Below are 27532 nucleotides of genomic sequence, written 5' to 3' on the forward strand. Positions count from 1 at the left end.
ACATCACTCCACATTACTCAGCATGCCAGTATTCAGAGTGAGCACCAGAGAAGAGAGAAGGTGTGCACTGGTTACAGCTTCAGGGCTCCTCAGCGACTACTGAACTGTCCCAAGCAATAATTTTGTTATTGAAATATAACTACGTTGTCAGTCAATGCATTTGCTACACAGACGTTAACAGTCAGGGCGGACCCCTACCTACCTGGTTGACAACATATTTCTGTGGTTTTTACATGGTGTGAATTTGGTTGTGGCCCCTTGGGGATTTATAGAAAGATGATAGAGAAAGATCAAGAGGTGAATTTGTGCATTATACTTTGTCTATTAAAGCAAGTGCTTTTGGAATTTATCGGAATATTGATGGACAGAAATAGTGTTTTGAAGAAAACTCCCAATAAAAGTGAACATATAAACCAAAACATGGACATTCGCCTGCTATATTTTTTAAAAATTGTGTAATAATTGTTGTATATTCATTTCTTACCGTCAAATTTACAGTTACAGTTGTATTCCAGGTGAATTAGAAGATATTCAGTTGCATTATGATCAGTTGGATGATGGTTTTGATGCGGATATTGCAATTAAAATAAAGATTTTATATCAGGCGAGGATGCAAATATCATATTTTCCTTTTATTGCATCTCTGTTTGCTCTTTAATAGCAACATGCATAGGTTCATATTCATTATCTTCTGTCCTATCAAAGGAGACTAGAATTATACTTCTTGGCATAATGGTTGAGGAGTTATTCCTGATTCATTTTGGGAGCTATTTTAGGCATTTTTCCTGGACACAGGTGTCTGTTTCCAGGAGATTAGTGGTGTGCTATTTAAACGCCATCGCATGATATCATGTTCACCTTGGCACTGCAAAAGGCTCAAAACACACTTCTGAGGGTGATGATGCAGTCGCTGTTCATCACCAGCATGGTTGCGTGGACTCTCTGGGTGGAGTCACCACAATATAAAGGAGCAGGTCTCTGTTTCTACAGACAGACTTGGAGGAGACACCAGAGAGCCGCTGACCTGACGACTTTCACAGGAACAGGGTGGTGAGTCTGACTTTTTACATGTTTGAAAAGTTTTCATATCAGAGTAATGTTTGATTTCAATGACAAAGGAAATGGTTTGAAATAAATTTAAGGCTGGTGAACTGTCTTGGGCCCCCTAAGTAAGAGGATCCCTTATATGTATAGAACCAATGGTGAGCTGTGGTTCATCATGATCGATCTCTTTTCATTTGAACAAGTTCTTTATTAATTGCAACAAGCAGCGACTCACTTTACAGCAGAATACCTGACTCACAGATGTAAAATTTGCACTTTGACAGATAATTCTATAAATTAACAAATTTTTACTGTAAGTTAAAAGACAGCAGCTGTTTAAATAGGGAAATTAAAAGGTATTTATGTAGAATTCTCTTGCAACTTTTCACATTTTCTAAAAATGAGACATTTTTACAAAAGTTTGGCTGTAAAATTACAGCAGGAATCATTTAATGGTATTTTATTGTAGAACAACATTTTATACGCAATCAGCAGGTTCAGTTTTCTCTTCTGGCCTTTCTGTGTTAAAGGGGAGCTGAGCAGGATGCATTGCATGTTTGAATGCATGCAGGCAACAGGTCTGTTTATTGTCAGCTACTGGTTTGAGGAAAGGAAAAGTGAAAGAGAAGGAGGAGAGAAGGAATGTAGAAGATAGAGAGGGAGGTAGAAGAGGAGAGAAGGCAAAGGAGAGAGGAGGCGTGTAGTCAAACTGTTTTCTTCTTTTGAATCATCCAAATGTCTGGATGAAACATGGCTGCCTCACAAAGTTTCATTGTTGGAGTAATTTGAAGAAACAAAAAGCCGTCTTTGAGGTCAGACTCAGAGAAATGGTTGCCTTGACTTCTATTGACCAGCAGATGTAACTGAAACTCTGACGTTATTTGGAACCAATTGATTCAAATTGTGTGAGAAACGGTATTTTAGTAGCTACTTGTTTGGGGCACCGCCTTTTAATAATAGGGAAAATTTTTGAATTAATTCAAACTAGATTTTTCATATTAATTATTTTGATAGATTGACCTCTTCTGCTTCAAAGAAAACACAGAAACTGATTCCTACTGATTACACTAGGGTATTTAATTATTGCTAAATACCTAATAAATATATTAATGAACAAAGAAACACGAGATGAATAGCAGATGTAATGAAATACACCTGATCTAAGTGGCACATTTACAGTACAGTGCAGGCGTTTGCTTCAGTCAACTAAAATTTTACAAAGCTTACAATGTTGTTCAAACACAGAGCCTCACAATGCTGAGCCAGAACACTATTATGTAGCTGCAGTACCGGAGGCTGCAGTTTCAGGACCCCCACAATCCTGGGACCGCAGGTCATTTGCGACAGCACCATCTAGTGGAGCGGTGGTGGTAATACACAGCAACATGAAGGAGGTTAACCCTGTCTGCTAGCTGTAGGGTTAACCGTTCGACATGCATATAATCATTAACTTAAGTTTAGACACACTTGGTGGTGGCTATAGCCTATCATTAAAATAATTAGAATAAAAACTATTCATAACACAATCAACTTCAATGAAGTCTTTAGGACCTGTGGTGTAATATTTTAAATATCTTAATGTTTTAAGCTATATGATGAAGTTATTATATAGTGCAGTCTAAGCCACTTTTGTTTAAACCCCTTTACTGGCCACTCCTTTTATATATGCATTTAGAAACACTAGAAATACACACATGAGTGCTAATATTTTATAAAAGCTATGGTTTAAAAGTGCATCATGAGTCTTTGCTCCAAGCAGCAAATGATTTCAATCTTTGAGTATTTTTTTTTTACGTGAATAGATAAGAACTCAGGCGTTGTGCACTTATCACAAGGCATGTGTATGAGTACAGAAAGTATAAACAAATGAAAATGTGTGTCAGAAGACCACTTTGGGGAAATCCCTGGAAGATGTCCATTTAGGAGCAATTATTGCAAAGAATGATGGGTTTTAGGCAATAAGTGATTGATTTAGCATAATTATGTAATCTGCAAATGTTTTGATCTTTGCAATCTGTCCTTTTGATTTGCAAAGCTTTAATAGTGTTCATTTATGCATGCTTGTAAATCTGGTAACTAGATAGACAGCTAAAGTTGGGCTCACAGTGTTAAAGCTTTGTGGCTCTGTGTGTCTTCCTGCCTGGACTCAACAGAAGGACCTGTGTGTGTGTGTGTGTGTGTGTGTGAGAGAGAGACAAAGGAGGGGGAGAGACTAAGAGAGGGGGGTGGATCTGAACACCCACGTGGTCGGATCTGGTTCAGAATCGGGCTGAGGCCAGCTGATTGTGGAATCAAAATGGCAGTTCAAACCATGTGATTTCAAAATCAAGATGGTGGAAAATCTCTCGCCTCTGAACTACAAAAAATTGGAGACCTGTGATGCTAGCCCGCTGTGGGTCACAGGTCTGGTTAGCTTCAGAGATCATGTGGTGTGTGCATGTGGGGTTAGTAAGCAGAAGGAGGAGGCACAAGGAAAACTATATACAATAAAGCAGTCTATCCTACAGCCACCAGCAGTAAATGATTCGTTCAGCAGCGGTTGCGGCAGCAACAGTAAGTGAACAGACAGTGAAGTCGACGTAGGTTGAGAAGGTAGAACACGGAGGTGCTTCTCTCAGCTAAGCATGGAGTTTATCCGTCTTCTTCTGCAGGCACGAAACATTATCTTGTGTATAACGGTTTCCTTAGGGATCCAAAATTGTGTTGGTAACACAAAGAAAAATAATAGAGGTAAAACAAAAGAAGAAAACAGAGTTGCTCGTCCAGCAAGTGAAGTCTGTATTCAGGAACAAAGAAAGTTCAGTGCTGAGGAAGTTGTCTCCTATCACCGCTCGCGCAGCTGTGGAAAGACGGGGTTTGGTTTACCTCTTTACAGTCCTGTGAAGGACTGGGAATGCGACGAGGGTTCGGAGGTGTTCGGTTTTATACCTCCGTTGACAAAATGGCTGTACTTCCTGGGATTACTCCGGCCCCTGAAAGCTTTAGCCAATACAAACCTTTGGTTTGGTTTTAAAAGTTAAGAGTTTACAGGTAGGTGTGAATTAACTGACCAGGGCGGGCAACATGTAAGATTACAAGCGCAGCCACTAGTGGCTCTGCTTTTAGGTCAGAGTCACTATTTCGCACCTTGGTGTGAAACAGGCTTTGGCACCTGTTTTACAGTCTTTGTCTGAGATGACTCCAACAGGCCGAGGACATCACAAGGCCCAGTCTTTGTTCTCTAGCTTGTCTTCTGTCTACGGACTTGCATGACAGGCTCCACAGTGGACCTGAAGGCCCAACACTGGGTAGATGTCCAATTCGAATCTGATCCAAACCTTACCCAATATCCTAGTGATTATTTCAGATAAACCTAGCAACCCTTCACCTCCTAAAGAAAAAATAAAGATGACATTGCATGACACTAATCAGTGCAGATGTGTAAAAAAAAAGGTGTGAGGATCAGTGCAGTGTGCAAAAAGACAGAATTAATAAAAAACAATCATGGCCACTAGATGATGTTGTTACTGCTATGATGTGAAAAAACTGATTAAAAAAGGCACAGTTTAATTTCATTTAAAAGAGGCCAAGGACACTCCTCTTGGTCTTCAGGATTCTGAAAAAGTTTAATGATACAACATGTAAGGAGTGCTGTACATTCATTCAGTGCAAAACACGAATTCTGAAGCATAATTATTGAAGCAACAAAACAAAAATTGACATTTCTGAAATATGAGTTAAAACACTGTTCAGCTTCTGGAAAACTAAGCTGTCTAAACATTTCAGAATGATTCTGAAAGCTTCCTTTGCCACATTTTGACTGTAGATTCTGAATCAGCATGATGAATTCATGAACCCATGGTTTGATGAGTTTAAGTCATGTATTTTAGATCTATAATAGGGCTGTCAAACGATTATTTTTTTCTTGATCGCTTCTATTAAGTCTGTATTAACAATGATAACACTTATTACCAGTGTATCTTGATTGGAAGTCAAATTAATGCAAAAAAAGTCAGTTTATGATCTTTAATATTTATTTGGTTATTTCAACGAGACTGAGGTAAAACAATCAATGTCTTCCTTAAGCTTGCTTTCAAAAATTATACAGCAAAAAAAAAAAGCATGTAAAAAATGTACACACATTATTATAAAGTGCATATCAAACAAAATACTCCATAGCTAATACCTATACCTAAACCACAGTTAGCAGTGCCTATCACGCCGTCACACACGCTCCACTGGGACACTCTGATCACGTGATGGTCCATCTGATTCCTGCTTACATGCAAAAACTAAAGCTCTGTAAACCTGTAGTGAGGACATCAAAGAAGTGGACTAGTGAAGCTGTTGAGGACCTCCAGGCATGTTTGGACTGCACTGACTGGGATGTTTTCAAGAAGGCTACCAACAACCTGGATGAGTTTACAGAGGCTGTGACGTCCTACATCAGCTTCTGTGAGGACTCATGTATACCGACACGCACCAGGGTGAGTTATAACAATGACAAACATTGGTTCACAGCTAAGCTTAGACAGCTAAGGTTGGCAAAGGAGGAGGCATTTAGGAGTGGTGACAGGTCCGGGTGCGGGGCGTTAAAGTACAGGTTTAGCAGGGAGGTGCGAGAAGCTAAACGACTGTACTCAGACTTAAGAACCAGTTCTTTGCAAACGACGCCACTTCTGTCTGGTGGGGGGGGTTCAGACAGATCACAAACTATAAACTCAAAGTCCTCCACTCCATAAACGATTCTCGCCTGGCAAATGAGCTGAACCAGTTCTACTGCCGCTTTGAGAGTAAATCGGACACCATCCCCCGTGACTCCTCCGCTCAGCTTCAGCCTCAGTCCATCACTTCTTCCCCTCCCTCCTCAGAGCTGGCCAGCTCCACCCCCTCCCCTCCTCTCTCCATCACAGAGAGGGAAGTCAACAGTCTTTTCAGGAGGCAGAAACCCCGCAAAGCAGCCATACTCTGTCTCCCCATCCACCCTGAAGCACTGTGCTGATCAGCTGTCTCCGGTGTTCACAGACATTATTAAAACCTCACTGGAGACATGTGCCAGCCTGCTTCAAAGCCTCCACTATCATCCCTGTCCCCAAGAAACCAAGGACCACAGGACTAAATGACTACAGACCCGTCGCCCAGACCTCTGTGGTTATGAAGTCCTTTGAATGTTTTCCTACAGAGCCAACAGGTCTGTAGATGATGCAGTAAACATGGCCCTTCACTACATCCTCCAGCACCTGGACTCCCCAGGAACCTACACCAGGATCCTGTTTGTGGATTTCAGCTCTGCTTTCAACACCATCATCCCGGCCCTGCTGCAGGACAAGCTCTCTCAGCTGAACATTCCTGACTCCACCTGCAGGTGGATCACTGACTTCCTGACGGACAGGAAGCAGCATGTTAAGATGGGATAACAAGTTTCTGACTCCAGGACCATCAGCACCAGATCCACTCAGGGCTGAGTTCTTTGCCCTCTGCTCTTCTTCCTTTATACCAACAGCTGCACCTCCAGTCACCAGTCTGTCAAGCTGCTGAAGTTTGCGGATGACACCACCCTCATTGGGCTCATCTCAGGTGGGGATGAGTCCGCCTACAGGTGGGAGATCGACCATCTGGTGACCTGGTGCAGCCAGAACAGTCTGGAGCTCAACGCTCAGAAGACAGTGGAGATGGTCATGGACTTCATAAAGAGCCCAGCCCCACCTTCCCCCATCATCCTGTGTGACTCCCCAGTCACCACTGTGGACTCCTTCCGCTTCCTGGGCACCATCATCTCCCAGGACCTCAAGTGGGAGCTGAACCTCACCTCCCTCACCAAGAAGGCCAAGCACATGATGTATTTCCTGCGGCAGCTGAAGAAGTTCAGCCGCCAAAGATAATGATGGTGCACTTCTACACCGCTATCAGTGAGTCCATCCTCACCTCCTCCATCACCATCTGGTACGCTGCTGCCACTGCCAGGGACAAGGGCAGGCTGCAGCGCATCATTCGCTCTGCAGAGAAGGTGATTGGCTGCAATCTTCCTTCTCTTCTGGACCTGTACGCCTCCAGGACTCTGAGGCGAGCAGGAAAGATTGCAGCTGACTCTTCCCGCCCCGGACCATCAGGACCAAAACCTCTCGCCACAAAAACAGTTTCTTCCTGTATATATCTGTAACGTTGTTCTTTCGTTCCATATTTATTATATTTCTACATTTATTTATGCCAACTGTATGTTTCTCTACGTGTAGTACCTTATCACCACAGCAAATTCCTCGTATGTGTTAAACACTACTTGACAATAAAGCTCCTTCTGATTCTGATTCTCTTTAACCCAAAAATTAAGTGGTTTTTTGTTTGAAACATTTTGGCCCCAGAAAAACAAATCAGTAACAGAGCAAAGTTATTTACTATTGCTGGAATCCAATGGGTGAGCTCAGCTCCTCTTAACAAGATGGTAGCTCCCCTGATGGATCATGCGTAAATAGCTTTCTATAGAATATGTGTTTGTGTTTTAACGAATTGATGTGATCTTTTTATGTGTAGGCTAATGCTGCATGATTCCCATTCTTAACAGAATCCTATAATGCGTGCATTTCTATGACTAAAATCTAGGACGTGTGACAGATTATTGTCAGATGTGAGAGTGTGTCAGACTGATTGTTTTCTGATGTAAGGTAGACAGTTGATTCTAAACTGTTGGCCTTTAGTTTCATATAGGGCTGTACATAAAAATTATTTTTTAAGTTGATTAATCTAAAGATTATTTTTTCAATTAGTCGATCAATCTAATGACTAATTTTGTGTTTTCTAAAGAAACGAAATCAATTATCCTGATGAAGCACATTAGAATAATGACAATAGTAGCATATCTTAAAATGAATCAATTTCCACTACACGGACATGTTGTGATAATAACAATAACACACATTAATTAGGCTACTTTACTTCAAACTTTAAATGTTTCTGACCTGGATTTATTTCAATATTGTCTAATGCAGTGGATGTGAGTGTAACTGGTTGTCTGTCTATGTGTGGCCCTGCGATGGACTGGCGACCTGTCCAGGGTATACCCCGCCTTTCGCCCGTTGTAAGCTGGGATTGGCTCCAACCCCCTGCGCCCCTGTACGCAGGATAAGTGGTTGACGATGGATGGATGGATGGATGGATGGATGGATGGGTAATGCAGTAAGATATTCAAATGTATTTCTGGATCTGTGTAGGGCAAAGAAAACACCTGAAAGGATTCACAGACTGCACTGTAATTGTTGTCTGTAATGTTAGATTCAGCTGTTTCCTCGCTTATCAGAATCAGAATCAGCTTTATTGCTAGGTATGTGTAAACATACGAGGAATTTGACTCTGGACAATGCTCACGATGTGCTTACTTATACAATAATACAATAAGACCATAATAATCAAACACAGGCTACAGTATAGAGAACACATATATACACACTATGAACAAAATCCGACAGATTGACACAATAGTGCAGTAGTGCAATCAGCAGGAGTGCAATTGGAGTGCAGGAGAAAAATTATTATTACCATTATAATTATTATTATGTACATGTCGGAGGTGGATGGGATAAACAGGTGTACATACACATACATGCATATATGTACACAGTGTGATGAGTGCAAAGAACGAAGTAATAAATAAGTATTATGTGTGGTGTTATGTACATGAGGTAGGTGGATTGGTATACACTACATACAACATACAATATTAAAATAAACAGTATAAACAGCTCTGAAATAGAGAATGATGAATATATAGTAAGTGGTAGCCAGTAAACAGGTAGCAGAGTTACTGGATTATTGCACAGGAATGGTTCCTGACAATGTGAGTCAGAGTCAGCTGTTCATCAGAGTGATGGCTTGTAGGAAGAAACTGTTCCTAAGTCTGTTGGTTTTAGCGTACAGTGCTGTAGTGATGTTTCCTGCCCGTTTCCTGACTCTGAAAATGTATAAGTCCTGAATGGACAGCAGGTTGGCACCGATGATTATTTCTGCAGTCCTGACTGTCTGTTGTAGTCTGCTCCTGTCCTTTTTTGGTGGCAGATCCAAACCAGACAGTGATGGACGTGCAGAGAACAGACTGGATGATGGCTGTGTTGAACTGGACCAGCAGTTCCTTAGGCAGGTTGAGCTTCCTGAGCTGACGCAGGAAGTACATCATCTGTTGGGCCTTCTTGATGATGGTGTCAGTGTTGGGCTCCCACTTCAGGTCCTGGGATATAGTGGATCCCAGAAACCTGAAGGATTCCACAGCAGACACAGGGCTGTTGAGTATGGTGATGGGGGGCAGAGTGGGGGGGGGGGGGGCTCCCCCTGAAGTCCACGGTCACAGTTTTGAGCGTGTTAAGCTCCAGGTTGTTCTGACCGCACCAGAGAGCCAGCTGATCAACCTCCCGTCTGTAGGCCGACTCATCACCATCCCTGATGAGGCCGATGACCGTTGTGTCGTCACCGAACCATACGTCTGATCCGAGGCGTCACAGAAGACGTGAAGTGTGTCATCTGTAGCTTCAGTAGCGGCTTCCAATGGAGTGTATGTTCGGGGAATGGACACACCCGCCAGGTCTCGATGATCTCTGTAGGAAGGTTAGGATTCATCCCAGCTCCTCTTCTTTGCCCACAACCTTTGGACGAGGACTTTAGCTCTTGTTGTGTAGGGGCACATGATAACTTGAACTTAGCTTCAACTTGTTCAACAGTTACCAATAGGGTTGGGTATCGTTTAAAATTCTACGATACCAGTACCAAAACCAGTACCCCTAAAGTGATACCGATACCAATAGAGTACTTCCTTCGATACCTTGCTAATTTTTTGTTGTTATGGACAAGTAAGGATATCTATTTCCTTTTTCAAAAACCTGTTATATAAAAATATTGGGAAATTGTATTAGATCGCTCCTCATCCTAATTAAGTCATCCTCAGAGGAAGGACAACATCTTGGGCAGTATTTTATATTTGAATGAGAGAGGAACTGTGGAACAGTTTAGTCATCAGATTTAAGGAAAAAGAATTTAAGTAAAATTTTTCACACGTTTGTTAGGCACATACGGGTGCAGGCACATAAGGAAAAAAAGAGCTGTGCTCTTCTCTTTCTTTCGGTGTGTTGCTTGCGTGTTTGGCTTCAAGTAAATAACCAGATTGCGGCAAATAGTATTTTTTTTTCACAATCTGGTTATAAAAAGTATTGATTGAAGTACTGGCTGGACTGGAGACGTTTTTTAATACCACTCGATACTGGGCTTTTTCGGCCGATGCTTTAAGTATTGCTACTCGATACCCATTCCTAGTTACCAAGTCAGTTAGTACATTAAACATCAAATAAACACTACTACACAAGTAATGTTAGCTTATATTAGCACTGAAATTCGCCACTTTATTGGAATATCAATAGAACTAATTAGCAAAACATTAACGGATCATTATGGCCCACCTTCATCACAAACGCAGACAGGCATCAATGTAAAATGATCTAGAATGCTGGCTCAATTATATGTTCCCAAGGACCCCTTAGCTGCCCAACAAGGAGCCGGATTTCAAAACACAAAAAACATATTAATGGTAGGGAATTTACAACACCTATAATGTGTGCATCTCTAGGACTAAAAACTAGGACGTATGACACATGTGAGGGTTTGTCAGACTGATTTTCTTCTGATGTACTGTAGGCAGTTGAATTCAACAGTTGGCCTTTAGTTTCATATCGTCTGCAGAGTTTGGTGATTTGCTACTAACCTCTATATCAACATAATTTATGTAGATAAAGCAAAGGCTCCAACACCAACCCCTGCAGTGCTACACTCCATGCAGAACCCTGTTCTGAAACAGTTCCTCTCACTCTCACTGTCATCATCAACCAACTTCACTCTGTGATTTTACCAGTAATTCCAACAGATTCCATATGAGCCTCTAATAAAAAAAATAATTTGTCAAAATATATAATATTATAAGCTTTGTTTAGTCCAAAGTCATTGTGGCTTCCTTAAAATATCCAGGAGGTTTGTTAGGCATGACCTCTCTCTGTGAAAATCAATGCTGCTCTCATTTAAGACGTATTTTGTTCAAAGAATAATTTGTCCCTAATGATAAATCCAACTCCCTAAATGACAAGTTAAGCTGACAAGCACGTCATTTCCTGCATCAGTACGGTCTCCTTTCTCATAAATTTGTAAAATACTGCCATGTTTCCAGACATCTGGTATTTCTTCAGTTTAAAGAGATTGAAAAAAAACTACTGTCAAGTTTGAAAAAAATTGTGCCACTATACTGAGAACTCTTTTCATGATCCCATCGACCCCCTGCCTTATTTGTCGTACGTTTTTGAAGATGATTTAGTACTTCTCCATTCTTTAAACTAATATCCTCAATTCTAAAACTGGAATAACTGTAAAACTGCAATAATGTTATTACCATAAATATCGCTCCTTTATTTTGTATACCTCTGACTCTTCTTTAACTGTTCCTTTTATACTGTTGTATTGAAATAAACATTTCTTTCCTCTCTTTGCATCTAGCACTACCTGCATTTCAGAGCACTTTTTAGCTTTCCTTGTTTCTTTCTTTCTAACTTTACACATATTGAATCTTCTTTCTACACTATTGCTTGACTATTCTGAATAACTTCCTTTTTGTTTCAAATGGTCTTTTTATTTATTTTTTTTAATTTTAGACCATTTTTAGGGGTGCTTCAGCGATTGCTCCCTAACCCTCTGGCCTTCCCTGAGCCCTTTAATAGATAGATAAATAAAATAATTTTAAAAATTTGCTGTTCCTAGGACTGCACTCTTCTGGACAGAGACTCTGATGTTTTACCTGGAATCTGCTGTAGCCACTCTCCCAGTTTGGGGGTCACAGCCCCCAGTGCTCCGATCACCACTGGCACCACTGTTGCTCTTACTTTCCACATCTTTTCTAGCTCCTCTTTCAGCCCTTGGTATTTCTCAAGCTTCTCGTGTACCTTCTTCTTGATGTTGCTGTCACTTGGGATTGCCACATCCATCACTGCAGCAATCAACAAGATGTCAATCAACAAGATGTCTGGTCGGTTACTGGACTGGGACAAAAAAAATCGGCCCTGGCATTTTAGCCGAGGTGGCCCACCAAAACTGGTCGGACATGTTAGGTTACACTGAAAGGATTCAGAAGCGGACACAAGACTGTTAACAATAATAATAATAATAATCTTTATTTGTAGAGCACTTTTCAAAAACAAGTTACAAAGTGCTTTAACAAGTGTAAAGACAATAATACCCAAGAGACAATAATACAAAAACAATACAAGATAAAAGCATGAAAACATTGAAAAGACTAAAATACAGATAAATATAAAATTAGTAAAATACAATAAAATAAAAGGGATAAAATAAAGTCAAATAAGATCAGGAAAGGCTCTCCTATAAAAGTATGTTTTAAGAAGGGACTTAAAAGAGTTCACTGACTCAGCCGACCTGATTTCCTCGGGCAGGCTGTTCCAACGTTCAAACGCTCTGTCCCCTTTAGTTTTCAGTCGAGACTCTGGAACAGACAACAGACCTCTGCCCGAGGATCTCAGGGTACGTGCTGGTGTGTATGGGACTAAAAGGTCAGAAATATAACAAGGCGAGAGGCCATGAAGAGCTTTAAAAGTGATCAATAGAATTTTAAAGTCAATTCTAAAACATACTGGGAGCCAGTGTAATGAAACTAAAATAGGAGTAATGTGGTCATATTTCTTTGTTCTGGTTAAAAGCCTGGCAGCTGAGTTCTGGACAGTCTGGAGTCAATCAATTGGATTTTTGGGTTAAATAGGTGAAAAGGCTGTTGCAATAATCCAGGCGTGATGAGATGAAGGCGTGTAAAATGGTCTCGGTGTCCTTAAAAGTTAACATAGATCGAATTTTTGCTATATTTCTAAGTTGATAAAAACATGATTGAGCAAGCTTTGTGGTGTGCTGCTCGAAATTTAAATTACTATCAAACCAAACACCAAGGTTCTTTGCCACAGGCTTAATGTGATTTACTAGGGAACCAGCAGATGGTATACAGTATTTGATTTTATTTGCCATCTGCTGGGACCCGATGACCAGGATTTCTGTTTTGTCTGAGTTCAGCTGGAGGAAATTATTTGACATCCATTTTTTAACTTCACAAAGGCAGTTGTTAAGTGAACTCAGCATTCCAGGGTCTGTGGATCTGACGGGCAAGTATATTTGTGTGTCATCAGCATAGATATGAAAAGAAATGCCATGTTTATGGATAATATGTCCAAGGGGAAGCAGATACAAGGAAAACAAAATGGGTCCTAAGACCGACCCCTGAGGCACACCATATTTAACTGGACAGAACGAAGAGACATTGTTGTTTACAGACACGCAAAACTTCCTATTTGACAGGTAGGATGAAAACCATTCTAGGGCAGTACCAGAGATCCCCACCCAGTGCCTCAGTCTGTCTAACATGATGTTGTGATCAATGGTGTCAAAAGCAGCGCTAAGGTCCAGGAGTACCAGGACTGAGCACATGCCTTCATCAGCAGACATTAAAAGGTCATTGGTGACTTTAAGCAGGGCAGTCTCAGTGCTGTGGTACTTCCTAAAACCAGGAAGTTTTCAAATATTTTGTTATTTTCCAGTACAGTGAGCAGCTGTTTGGACACAATTCTTTCTAGAATCTTTGTGTTACTGTTTATAAAAGCTCAGACAAGTCGATGGGATAAAACTGGTTAAAACTCTGTTGTTGCTGGTGAGGAACCTCTGAGTAAGAGGCCGCGGGGGTAATAGAGGCTCTGATTGACACCACCTTATTGGTAAAATAAGATAAAAATAATTCACAGTCATCATTACTTCCAGCTGAGGCAAGAACAAGAACGCAGGCAAGATTTATTAAAGTGCTCAGGGAAGGCCAGAGGGTTAGGGAGCAAGCGGGGGATTGCAGGCTCAGAGGGAATCCGACGAAGGCGTTCTGGAGCTCCGTCAGGGCAGACAGACTGGCTAACGGGCAGCGAGCAAACAGGCAGGTAACCCAATGGGCGGGCAGGCAGGCAGGCAGTGACTCCACACACGGGGGTAACTGTAACAAGAAAACAAGACATTATGCAAAATCACAAAAACCCCCTCACCAATACACCATCGTTCCATTTAGGGGGTCATATAAGGGGTGTGATGAAACTGAGACGTGACATTGCACAAGATTGGTGTCCATGACTACAAGACATGATTATATTTTAATAGACCTACTATTTAGAAAAAATATTTATAGTTGAAATATTCAATAGATGGGTCAGGTGGTCCCTGGTCCCTTAATGTCCTGCATTCTGGAGACATTTTCTGCACTAATTTGTGGTGGAAATGTCTATTTTTATAAAGGGAAGCACAAAATTCAGGTGGCAGGTGACAATTTACAATGTAAAAATATAATAAAATATAATGCAGTAATCAGCAAAAACTTTCAAAAAGTGGTGGCTACATGTCCCCAGTGTAAATGACCCTCCCTCCCTGCCCCCTCCCTATAGGCTGAGCTACTCCATGCTTACCGCTTCACCTCCACTCTCCTCCTGCTCTCTCTCTCTCTCTCTCACTCGGCCCATCACGGTAAATTTGTCACACTGTTTCGCTATCACATGCCTCCTCTTCTGCCTGGCAGTGGCCATCACAGCGTAAACGACCCTCCCTCTGCCAATAACCTGCCTCTAACTCACTCACTCGAGACTGCAAGACCAGGCAGACAAATCTGTGCACCGCCTGGATTGACTACAAGAAAGCCTACGACTCAATGTCACATACATGGATACTGGAATGCTTGGAAATGTACAAGATCAACAGAAAGCTTATAGCCTTCATCAAGAACTCATCAAGAATGGGGCAGTGGAAAGAAGTCTGGAAGCCAACTCAAAGCCAATTGCACAAGTCACCATCAAGTGCGGCACCAAGGTGATACACTATCCCCGCTGCTGTTCTGCATAGGCCTGAACCCCCTCAGCCAGATCATCACAAAGACTGGCTACGGATACCGGTTCCAAAGTGGAACAACCGTCAGTCGACTCCTCTACATGGATGACATCAAGCTGTATGCCAGAAATGAGCGAGACATCGACTCACTGATCCACACTACCAGGATCTACAGCAACAACACGGGAATGTCGTTCGGACTGGCCGCATGGTAACAAAAAGAGGGAAGATGATCAGAACCGCGGGGGTTGAACTACCAGAAGGCCACATTGCAGATGTTCAGGACAGCTACAAATACCTTGGGGGGGCTAACGGAAACCATGAGGAGGCAGCAAGGAAGTCCGCCACAGCCAAAAACCTACAGAGAGTAAGGCAGGTCCTGAAAAGTCAGCTGAATGGGAAAAACAAGATCCGAGCCATCAACACATACACCCTGCTAGTCATTGGATACCCTGCTGGTATAATAAACTGGCCAAAGGAGGAGAACAGGCTACTGACATCAAGACAAGAAAACTCCTCACAATGCATGTAGGGTTAGGGTTAGGGCCGAGGACTAGTGAGTGTCAAGACCACTATCAAGGATGAAACGACAAAGATCCAGGAGTACATCAGGAAGATGGCTCCCAAAGATGAAGGGCTTAGTGAATACCTCAGGCAGCAGAAACCCGAGGGTGAGGACAAAGAAGACGAAGGACCTTCATGGAGGGACAAGCCGCTGCACGGCATGTACCACAGACCAATAGAAGTGGCTGATATCAAGAAATCCTACCAGTGGCTGGAAAAGGCTGGACTGAAGGACAGCACAGAAGCACTAATCATGGCGGCACAAGAACAGGCACTCAGTACAAGATCAATAGAGGCTGGGGTCTACCACACCAGGCAGGACCCCAGGTGCAGACTGTGCAAGGATGCCCCTGAGACAGTACAGCACATAACAGTAGGGTATAAGATGCAAGCAGTTAGAGCGTACATGGAACGCCATAACCAGGCAGCCGTCATAGTGTACAGCAGAGTTCACTAACAGGCGGACCGCAGCCTGGATCCGGACCCAGCCGCCGTCCTCTCCTGGCCGCCGACCTACAGCCGGTTTATTAATGAGAATTACTACCCCGTGACTGAGCGTTTCTTTTAACCCGCGCAGCTTTTCTAGCATTTACTGTACTGATTTAACGGTCCAGGAAACTCACAGACCAATCGCATGTGCTCTAATCGTCTCATGTGAGGCTGCTCAGCCAATCAAATCTGTGCATTCCAACAGGCATCGCGAGTGCGATACAAAGGGAGTCGTTTTGGAAACACACAGGGAGAGAGGAGGCGAAAGGGAAAAGAGATTTCACATGGCTTTTAATGAAGAATGTACAGATTCTTACATGTACATTCCTCCCACGGCAGTTCAGAACCAGAATCTCTCATATAGCTCCAATGCTAGCTGGCAGGACAAGCTAGAGCTCACGTTTCTCACTGAACAAGAGAAAGTAGGGAAGTGGTAGCTCTGTAAGAGGGAATGAAAGAGAAGAGGAGGTATTACAGCTGTTCATTTTATGTGTTGAGTGTTTATTATAAAATTGGTTAAGACTACACTTCATCACTTCAAGCTACACTTTGATTTTTTTCCTGAAATGAAGCACTTTATTTTAGTTTACTTAAGTAGTAGTTTTTTATTATTATCCCTCAAGTTTGATGTGAAACCTGAATATTGTTGAAATATTGTCAGTGTTTGACTAAAAACATATGTTGATACAACTATACGTTATGGCACTGAATGATAACGCAAGTTAGTCGTTATGATGACCTTTGCTTCGGGAAATTCTAATTGAATACCCCTGGTGTACAGGAACATCTGCCATGAGTATGGGCTGGAAGTCCCAAGGTCAAAACGGAAGACACCTCCTAAGGTAGTTGAATGACCGAGCTGTGATCCTGTGAGACTTAAAGATCCAGACTGACAAATTGGTAATAGATAACCAACAGGGCTGGATTGGTAATCTGGCATGCCGGGCAAATGCCTGGTGGGCCGAGGCACCTTTGAGGCCAGTGTAATGTAAATTAGTTATTTATATAACTGTTTTTAAAAATGCTCATCTTATAGCAAGGATCACTGTTGCTGTGTGATCTTATGGCTCATCTGATAGCCAAGCATCTCTAGGATCACTGTTGTTATGGCTTCAGTAGGGATAGTATGTAGTGCTGCATTCACATCTTCTAGCAGACTTTCAGAGGGTACTTTGGGGGTCCAAATAATTTATCCTGCACAGATTCTGTGCAACCAAAATAAAGATTTTTATTAACAAATTAAACTCAATCAGCAACAGAAGACTACATCTTTAAAAAGAAAGCACGCATGTAACAAGATTTAACTGAAAACACAGAACTGAACACTTAAATTAGTAATTTGGTAAACTGGAGCAGAAAATGTGTCCATAATGCAGGAAATTGAGTTTAATGCTCAAAATCTTCTGGGAGAGGACCCCCAGACCCAATGCACATATGTTTCCGCATTAAATATTTAACTTAAACACTGCTAAAAATCTTCTTGTCATGTTCTCGAGCATCGTCAGCATCATCCTGCCCCTAATCTGATCTAAATTATTTTCATCATGTGGAATTGTGGCTGAATTGAATGACACTAAGACCATTTACATCCCCAAGATCATTACATCCCTTGACCAAAGCCTTTCCCTCCTGCCAACACGAAAACCCATTTTGTCTAACATTACATTTACTCATTTAGCTGACGCTTTTATCCAAAGCGACTTACAATTGCTATACATGTCAGACGTCGCACTCCTCTGGAGCAACTAGGGGTTAAGCTCAGGGACACATTGGTGTATGGGTCACAGTGGGGGATTGAACTCGGGTCTCTCACACCAAAGGCATAGTCTTATCCATTGCGCCATCACCACCCCTTTTAATTTATATTACATGTAAAACAAGCTCATGTGTACATGTATGTTCATTTAGTACAGTGGATTTAATATGATGCACATTTTGGTAATCATAGCTATCATAATGTTGGCTTCACATCTTGAGAAGCTGATTGTATATTTATTTGTTATGTAAAAGTCTGTGAACCATTGTTGAGTCCTGAAAATTACACAGCGTTATGTCCGTCAGTGAGTAATCAGCATTCAAAAATGGTTTAATGCTTGTGGGGGGGAAATAATTATTTGATCATTTTGGCCTTATTTTTTTCCATTTCTGCTTTATTATGACAGTGACAGTTGGAGAGAGATAGGAGAGAGACGGGGGATGACAGGCAGCAAAGGGCCTCAGGCTGGAATCGAACCCACGCAGCTGCTGTAAGGACGCTGCCTTTATACGTGGTATGCACAGGTGATCTACCTTATATTTTTATTAGGTTTCTTTCCGTTTCACCAAAAATCAAAGCAGAAGGAGTTCCTGTGATGAGTTGGTTTTTGTACCATAAAGTCATTTAAATACATGCTGTTTTATGTTTCAGAAAACACTGGTCACAAATGAAAATCACCATTTAACTGCTGAATAAATCATTAAAATGGGGAACGTACCATCAGAATGTCACATGGGCGACCGCCTGAGATGCTGCAAGTGTGATAAAGTCCTGCCTCCGTGCACATCCTTCGATCATCTCTACCAAAGTACTGTTCATGGGCGGTACGTCTATGTGTTCAATGGAGGTGAATACTACAGACCAGTTGGCGCCGATAATATGTACGAGTGTGAATACTGCTTTAATAAACCAATCAGGGATCAAGAGCAAATGAGGAGAGAGGAGGAGAGGAGAAGAGAGGAGGAGAGGAGGAGAGAGGAGGAGAGGAGAAGAGAGGAGGAGAGGAGAAGAGAGGAGGAGAGGAGAAGAGAGGAGGAGAGACAGAGGAGAGAGGAGGAGAGAAGAAGAGAGGAGGAGAGACGAAGAGAGGAGGAGAGGAGAAGAGAAGAAGAGAGACAGAGAGAGGAGGAGAGACAGAGAGAGGAGGAAAGAAGAAGAGAAGAGGAGAGACAGAGAGAGGAGGAGAGACAGAGAGAGGAGGAAAGAAGAAGAGAAGAGGAGAGACAGAGAGAGGAGGAGAGGAGAAGAGAAGAGGAGAGACAGAGAGAGGAGAGACAGAGAGAGGAGGAGAGGAGAAGAGAAGAGGAGAGACAGAGAGAGGAGGAGAGGAGAAGAGAAGAAGAGAGACAGAGAGAGGAGGAGAGGAGAAGAGAAGAAGAGAGACAGAGAGAGGAGGAGAGACAGAGAGGAGGAGAGGAGAAGAGAAGAAGAGAGACAGAGAGAGGAGGAGAGGAGAAGAGAAGAGGAGAGACAGAGAGAGGAGGAAAGAAGAAGAGAAGAGGAGAGACAGAGAGAGGAGGAGAGGAGAAGAGAAGAGGAGAGGAGAAGAGAAGAAGAGAGACAGAGAGAGGAGGAGAGGAGAAGAGAAGAGGAGAGACAGAGAGAGGAGGAGAGACAGAGAGAAGAGGAGAGACAGAGAGAGGAGGAGAGACAGAGAGAGGAGGAGAGGAGAAGAGAAGAGGAGAGACAGAGAGAGGAGGAGAGACAGAGAGAAGAGGAGAGACAGAGAGAGGAGGAGAGACAGAGAGAGGAGGAGAGGAGAAGAGAAGAAGAGAGACAGAGAGAGGAGGAGAGGAGAAGAGAGGAGGAGAGACAGAGAGAGGAGGAGAGGAGAAGAGAAGAGGAGAGACAGAGAGAGGAGGAAAGAAGAAGAGAAGAGGAGAGACAAAAACTGGATCAAAGACTACAAGAATCGCAGCAACAAGCCAAAGAGCAGCATGAGAAACAACAGAGCAGCAACATTTCAGAAGAATATGAGTCCAAGCGAGATGTTCAGATGTGGCATCTGGATGAGTTTGAGGCTAAGTATGAATCAGGCAGGGATGAGCTTCTAGAAATCCTCTCTAAGAAATGCAGTTCCCCTGTTCCAGATCTGAGTCTACTCAGCTGACAGCAGACCAGCAGCGGGAGATCCTGTCAGTCCTGGACAAACTTCTGTTTGATGAATGGATCAGTGCTCCCCCGTCCCTCAGCACTCTGCAGCACACTCAGGTGTTCATCACAGAGCTGTGTGCCCTGTCTCTGGAGATCCCCGAGGGAGTTCCCCTACAAAGCATCTCCAATCAGGTGCAGTCCCTGGTGGACTCCATCAGCCAATCAGCACGCAATGCTTTTGAGAGTCTCCTGCTGACTCAAGCCCTGTACCTGAACCTGATGCACTTTTCACTGACTATAGCAGCTCTGATACTGACGCAGTCCTCATAGCCAAACAGTGGGCTGGAGATAAGCTTTCCACTGAGAACCTCTGTCTTATAGAATTCCTGAGCACCCTCGCATCATCACTGCAGAATGTAGTGGGAAGAGCCTCTGTGTTCATTTTAAAGATAGAAATCCAGTGCTTGAAGCTTCTCTTATCCACACTCACACATCTAACCGGCAAAGAAACCCACTCAGAATCCACTGAGATGCTCCTCAGACTTGTGCAAAGAAACCAATGGACCCCAACGGAGACAGTGACTCTGCTCAAAGCACTGTCACAGAAATATGCAGAGGATGTTTCAATAACTGAAGTCCTTAAGCTGGTGCAAGCTTATGACATATCACCAGAGTGGACGGATGAGTCCGGACACACTCTCGTCCAGGCTCTGGACTTTGCTGGCCCTGAGAGATTCCATCAGGATTTCCTAAATACTCTCAGAAGGAACGATGAGAGCAGTCTACCTGCAGCTCTAGCAGAAGTGAAGATGTTATGGAATTTGGATGATTCTGTGGTTGATATGATAAAAAACATTACCACTGGCGTCCTGCAGTACGCAGAAAATGCACCTAAAGATGCACCATTTGTGAAAGATTCCTTCACACGTGATCCCTTGAATGCAGACGACCTACAGAAGTCTCTGTCTCAGCTCTGCAAAGCAGTTTTTGACACCAAAGGCTGGTGGCCCACAGTGAGGCAGATGCTGCGGTGGTGTGCGTTGGTGCTGACTCAGAAGAGTGGAGAGCTACAACTGGTTGGTGTGGAAGAAGACCCATGTGTCACAGCCATGTTTGCAGCCACACAAGTCTGCATGGGAAACAAACTGGACATTGTGCTGAGCGCTGATGTTCCCTCAGAGGAGCGAACTCAGGAGTGGTCTGACTTCTACAAGCACCTGGGAATCTCTCTCAACACAAACATGAAGAAAACAAATGCATCTTACAGGGAGGTCTATGAAGCAGACATTGTGTACGGTACCATCAGTGACTTCATCTCTGATTACTTTCAGTACGGCATCGAGGGGATGGGAACAGGGAACCCTCAGCTTAGACGTGGATTTATCATTGAACAACAAAGTCTCAGTTCTTCACATAATCTGGAACTTTCCAGGCTCACGGACAATGATTCCCTGGTGTTTGCTGCAGAGGCCCTGCAAAGCCTCATGGGTAAATTTCAGAGTGACAATATGGAACTGAGACACATGTTTCTTAAGGCTCTTTTTCAGGTGCTCCACACCAACCTAAACAACGACACAAACACTGACAATAAAATCATCACCATCTCACAGAAAGTTACTGGAAAGGAACTTCCTTCTAATGAGGTCTTTGTTCTGACCTTTCTTGAGAATCTCCTGAGAGTGGTTACTAGAGAAACAGAAGCTGAGAAAAACAGGACATCTCCTGCAGGCAAATGGTGTTTGGAGATTTTATTTGACTGTGCAGAGCAGTTCCAAGACTCAACAGCACAAATCAAGGAACTCTTCCAGATGGTTTCAAATCTTGGATTTTGGTCCCCCGTTGAGACCTTAAACCTCCTTGGAGTATTAACTGACCACCATCATGATGAAGACTGTATTTCCATCATGAAGATTTTACACTTGATGGCAACGTATCAGGTGTCTTCCACGTGGACAGACAAGGACAACCAATCTCTCCTTAAACTCTTTGAGTCAACTAGAACTGAGAATCTGATCCAGCATTTAGAAAAGAGCCTGAGCGATGAGAAAACAAAAAGCCTTGACACTCTGTTTGATGAAATATGGCAGATGAAAGACATCGATGAACAAACACTGAGTAAATCATACAGTGTAGTAACTCATGTAACAAACCTGATCGAAACCGGTGAAATTAAAAACCACACAGATGTACAGCGAGCTAGGAATCTGAGTCACAGCACGGACACAGAAGACCTTCAGGAGGTCCTGGCAGTCTTATGCAATGCTGTAAACCTGTGCCAGGCTGAAGGGAAGTGGTGGCCCAGAACCACCCAGATGACCAGCTGGTGCCTCTTGGCCTTGTCTGACACTGGGATTCTCCTGGAGATGGGCACTGGAGAAGGGAAGTCTTGTGTCATAGCAATGTTTGCAGTGCTGCGTGTGCTTAGGGGTGAAAAAGTAGATGTGGTGTCCAGCTCTTCTGTGTTATGTCAAAGAGATGCAGAAGAATGGACCAACTTCTACAAGTACTTTGGCTTGACAGCTGACACAAACACAAATAAAACCCAAGATAAAGATCGCAAAGAATGCTACCAGAAGGACGTAGTCTATGGCACTATCGAAGCCTTCGCTGCAGATCACCTTCGTCAGATATTTGAGATGAAGGATGTGAGGCCTGATCGCAGCTATCAGTGCATCATAATCGACGAAGTGGACTCCCTGCTGCTGGATCAGGGAGTGCAGCTGACCTACCTGTCCAGCACCATGGTCTGCATGCAGCACCTGAACATCATCCTGGCCATGATCTGGGGCCATGTCAGCCAGTACGGCTTCCTGTCTACAGGAGACCAGACATTTGTCCGGGGTCCTCCTGTTTCATTCTTCAAGGCCATCTTTGAATCAATAGACACAGAAGAAACTGACATTAATGATCCAATGGACATTTTACATATTGCTGAAGAAACCAACACTGTGCCAAGTGGATTTACAGAGGATATCTACAAAAGTGAAAAGGATGAACTTCTGATCAAACTGAAAACTGTGAGTCAGGATGCTGTGGTAAAGTTTTTCCAAGAAATTGAGGACTATGTCCCCTATGGTTTCACTGTTTACACTTTAGACGACAAGGGATTGCTCTGCCTCAGAAAACGCAGCCCGTACCAAAACGAGGACATTCCAGAGCTTAAATTTCTTGTCTTGGAGGAAGGCTTGTGTTGTACTCTCTATGATTCAGAAGAAATTCTCATCAAGCCCTTTGCAGAATTAATCTCAGAGAAGATTCAGTACACCCCATGCACAAACAATGAAGACAAAATCAGCATTCCTGGATTCTTGAAGAATCTGGTGGAGAAGAAAGTGTCATGTGGGTTCAGAATGCCTTTCTGGCAATGCAGCTGAAGCAAGGACGGGAATATGTTGTAGAAAACGACAACGTCTGTCCAGTGGATTTCAGGTCAACTGGTATAATAGAACTGAATAAGAAGTGGGGAGATGGTCTGCAGCAGTTTGTTGAGATTAAACACCAAATCAAACTGAGCACAATTTCAACAGTGACAAACTACGTGTCTAACATCTCCTTTTTTGAAAAGTACCATGGGAAAATATATGGAACAACAGGGACACTTGGGAGCAAAGCAGACATTCTGTTTTTGCAGGAGCTATATCCAAATCTGTCTGCCTGCAAAATGCCAACATTCAACAGGAAGAAGTTATTTGAGGTAAAAGGTACTCTGAAGACCTCAGCTGAAGAGTGGAAATCTGAAATAAAACTTGTGGTTATGGCTCAGATTTCCCCAAATTCATACAGAGATGGAAGAGCAGCCCTGGTGATCTGTGAAACTATCAACAAAGCCAAAGAGATCTACGAAGAGCTGAAAAGCAGCATCCCAGGTGAGATCATTCTCTACTGCCGCAGCGACAAAGACAGTTTGAGCAAAATAGAAAAGGAGCTGCTACCTGGTGATGTAATTGTTGCCACAAACCTTGCCGGGCGTGGCACAGACATAAAAGTGTCCAAACGGGTGAACACAATGGAGGACTATTTGTGATCCTTCCTTCCTCTCTGAGAACACAAGAGTGGAACTCCAGGCTTTTGGTCGAACTGCTCGTAAAGGTAAACCTGGATCTGCTCAGATAATCGCGTCCACTGAACACCAGTCTTTCAGACGGTGTCTTCTCTGGAGGAAGCTAAGAGCACAAGATAGACTTGCAGCAGAAAAGATAAATCACATGATGAACGATGTCACTGAGTTGAAACTGCGAGAGGACCTGTTTTCAGAGTACTGCAAAACTCTTGAAGATGTTTATAAGAAGACAGATGGAGAAGAGGAAAGAGCTGTTGTTGCCATCATGAATGAGTTCTGGGGGATATGGCTGCAAACAAAATCAGAGGAAATTGACCAGTTGAAGAGAAATGAATTGCAAAAGAGTCTGAAAGCTGATTTGTCATTGGCACAAAGTCAGTCTCAAAGTCAGACTTCACCATGTTCTAGCATTTATCACTACATCACGTTTGGAAATGTCGCGCTGAGTGAAAAACAATGGGACGTCAGCGCCAGGCTATTTGAAAAAGCCATGAAAAATGATGAAAGCTGGGCAGCCATAGCTTTTTACAGTCATGCGTACTGCACTATAAAGCAGCAGAAAGCAGATTACCTGACTAAGGCCAGAGATGATCTAAAGAAGGCTCAGGAGTCTCTGAAGTATGTCAGTGAACAATCCGTGGTCTGTCTGCAGTTTGTAAAAATGTCCTCTGCACACTCAGCCAACAGTAACCAAACCAGCCTTGAAAAACAGTTAACAACCAAATGCAGCATGTTGAGTTACTTCGACAAAAACATTAGTGAGGCCATCCAGAAGCTGGATGAGATCAAAGAAAGAGGGAGAGATGCAATAGTCAAAAAATCCCCAATGTTCTCCCTGGTGTCGACTGCTGATGAAGAGCTCCAAGTGGAAGCCTACAACCTCTACAGTCAAGGTCTGAAATATGTATTTTCTGTGGAAGAGGAGCCTCGTTTCCCATGGGAAGGTCTGCTGGTGTTCTGTCTTGGAATTTTACAGATTATTGGAGGAGCACTGCTCACTGCATTTACATTTGGGACATTAGCTCAAGTCGGCATGGGACTCATAGTTGAAGGAATATCAGACTGCATCACTGGCATAGAGGCCATGGTGACTGGAGAATTCAGCTGGACATCATGGGCTATAGAAAAAGCCATTTCTATAGGTGTATCTCTCATTGGGTTTGGAGTTGGAAAGCTGATTGCAAAGGGCTTCAAAGCTTCTAAAATGTTAATAAAGGCCTTTGGGAAACAGCTGAAGGCGATGCCAAAGTTTCTCTCCAGACAGGCTAAAGAAGGTTTAAGTGTTGTCACAAAGACAACTATGAAGAATACAGTAAAACACACAGCTAAAAAAATGGTAGAGGAAATCATTACCTATGGACTTGGGAAGGCAGAAGAGGAAATACTGAAAGAAATACTGAACAGCATCAAAAATAAGGTGAAAAACGGAATTTTTGAAGATGTGAAATCCAATATGGAAAAAGAGCCCTTGGCTTCATTAGTAGACTCCATCGTCCTCTCACACCTTGAGGATAAAAAGCAGCTTCATGATCTCCTGCAGGACAAGAACAGAAAGCGTGAGCTGCTGGCCATTTTCAGAGAGTTAAGCAACACTGCAATACAGCCGTTTTATGCAGACCTCAGCTGGCAGAACAAGCTCAACTCATCTTTGTCCACAGTGATTAACAAGGCTAAAGCAGAGGCCAAAGGAACAGCACGTGGAATTCTGACAGCCATCCAAGCTGTCCACATAGGAGTACTGGCAGGAGATGCTATTAGTACAGTGCACAGCCTCTCCAGCAAGTTTTTCTCAAACCTCCATGAACAGCTGAATATATTTAAAAAAGAAAAAGCTTTGTCAGAGAAAGTGAAGGTAAATGAGCTGTCTGCTTCAGATGCTGAGATGCTGAAAGAATTCAAGCAGGACTTGGCCGACACCATCAGTGCTTTATTGGCTGATGCTTTGGTAGAAGTGTTCCACCAGAAGTTCTCCAGTCACATTGTTTCTCATGTTCAAGGCCAAGTAAATGGCGTCATTGGCCGTTATGTAAGAACTGGCTTAAAGAGTGACAGAACAGAGGAAAAACTCAAAGCTGGACAGAACAACAGATATATCTCATTCATGCCAGGAGACCCGGATGCTAAACATAAATCTGCAGGAGAGGCAGGTAAATGCTCAGAGTTACATGCTGAAAAGATCAGGAACCCTGTGACTGCAGGCACCATTCTCGATATCAGAGTCCTGTCAGAAGCCACTGGGACTAAGGTTGTTATTCTAACAGAGGACAGCCATGGCAGACTTACCAAAATGCAGGAGCTGAGCCCAGGAGCTAAATCCACCAATCAAACTGTGACACTGATCTACAGGCCAAAGAGTGCCCAACACCCAGACGGCCATTATGACGTGCGCATCAATAACCAGACAGTAAACATAGTCAACAAGGGCAAGAGCTGCCTGTTTCACGCTTTGGCACGAGGCATGAAACCAGAGGCCAGTGAAGAAGAGATCGCTTTAGAAGCAGAACGCCTCCGATCTGTGGAGGCCGACACTCTCCTCAGACATCCAGGCCAATGGGAGCCTTTCATCAAGCGCAAAGAGTGGACTGAAGCAATCAGAGGAGGGGACTGGTACATGGCAGAGGGAGCTGCACCAGCAAAGAAAAAAATCAAACTCATGAAAGAAACTGAGGAAGCTCTTGAGCAAGAAACTGGGAAAGTGAAACTGTACGAAGAGTGGCAGCAGGATTCAAAGGACAGAAAAGGAATTGGAAAGTTCATCAATGGAGATCACCAACCACCAGTAAACAGTATACTGAAAGCAAATGAATTGAACCAGAATAGTAAATTAGCTACAGCTATGCTTGAGGTGGCAACATCCTCTTCTCCTCTGGATAAAAAGCTTATAGAGGACGTATACAACACTCATGGGCTTGGGCTTCCAACTGTTTATGTGCCAGAAGAGGTGCATCGTGAGTTCCCCAGTACAAAATCTCAAAGATTCAGGGACTTACTGGCTGAAACCATAAGCAAGGATGATGTTGCGGCCACCTTCAAACTGACCATCCTTGGTGCAATGCCCAGAAGTATGCTAGACAGCTCCAAGAAGTACAACAATTTTCAGAGAAAAAAAATGAGTCCCACCAGGCTGAAGGTTTTCCAGGACAGTTTTCCAGAACATTCTAAAGCATTAGTGGATAAATGGTTCAACCTCCTGGGACAGAAACCAGATCTCATGAAACCAGAGATTAAAAAAGAAATGGAGGACTGGATCAATGCTAAAAAATATGAAGATCAAAATGATCCCTTCAGGATCCAAGTCATCAGCACACTGTAACAATGGTAATATTAGCTGTAAAATATCACAGATATCACATTTCTATTTATAGCAAAAAGCTACTATGTTGTGTTTTTGGTAAAGAGTAGTTTATTGGAAGCAAATGAATACCAATGAATCATCAATGAATGAATGATCATCAATGAATTCCTTTATCATTGAGGTGAAAAGGTGCATTTTAATATATCTTGCATACTCAATCCATGTACAGCTAGTAGTTTTTCAGCTGCTTTTAATACCTTTTCACTGACCGAGTCGCACTCTCCCTGTATGGGTTTAGAAGAGTTGGTCGATCAGTTTAACTCTT

General features: G+C 42.9%; 1 long non-coding RNA gene across 1 annotated transcript; it reads left to right on the top strand.

Annotated features, from left to right (window-relative positions):
- The first annotated feature begins 989 nt into the window (after positions 1-989).
- Positions 990-18783, top strand: LOC119910082. Its single transcript, XR_005445583.1, has 3 exons — positions 990-1050; positions 18165-18282; positions 18410-18783. It is a non-coding gene; the product is annotated as an uncharacterized LOC119910082 (long non-coding RNA).
- Positions 18784-27532: the final 8749 nt, after the last annotated feature.

This window comes from Micropterus salmoides, unplaced genomic scaffold (assembly GCF_014851395.1).
Source record: "Micropterus salmoides isolate LMB-PRFRI ecotype aquatic unplaced genomic scaffold, ASM1485139v1 Ms_hic_scaffold_19, whole genome shotgun sequence".
Classification (NCBI taxonomy): domain Eukaryota; kingdom Metazoa; phylum Chordata; class Actinopteri; order Centrarchiformes; family Centrarchidae; genus Micropterus; species Micropterus salmoides.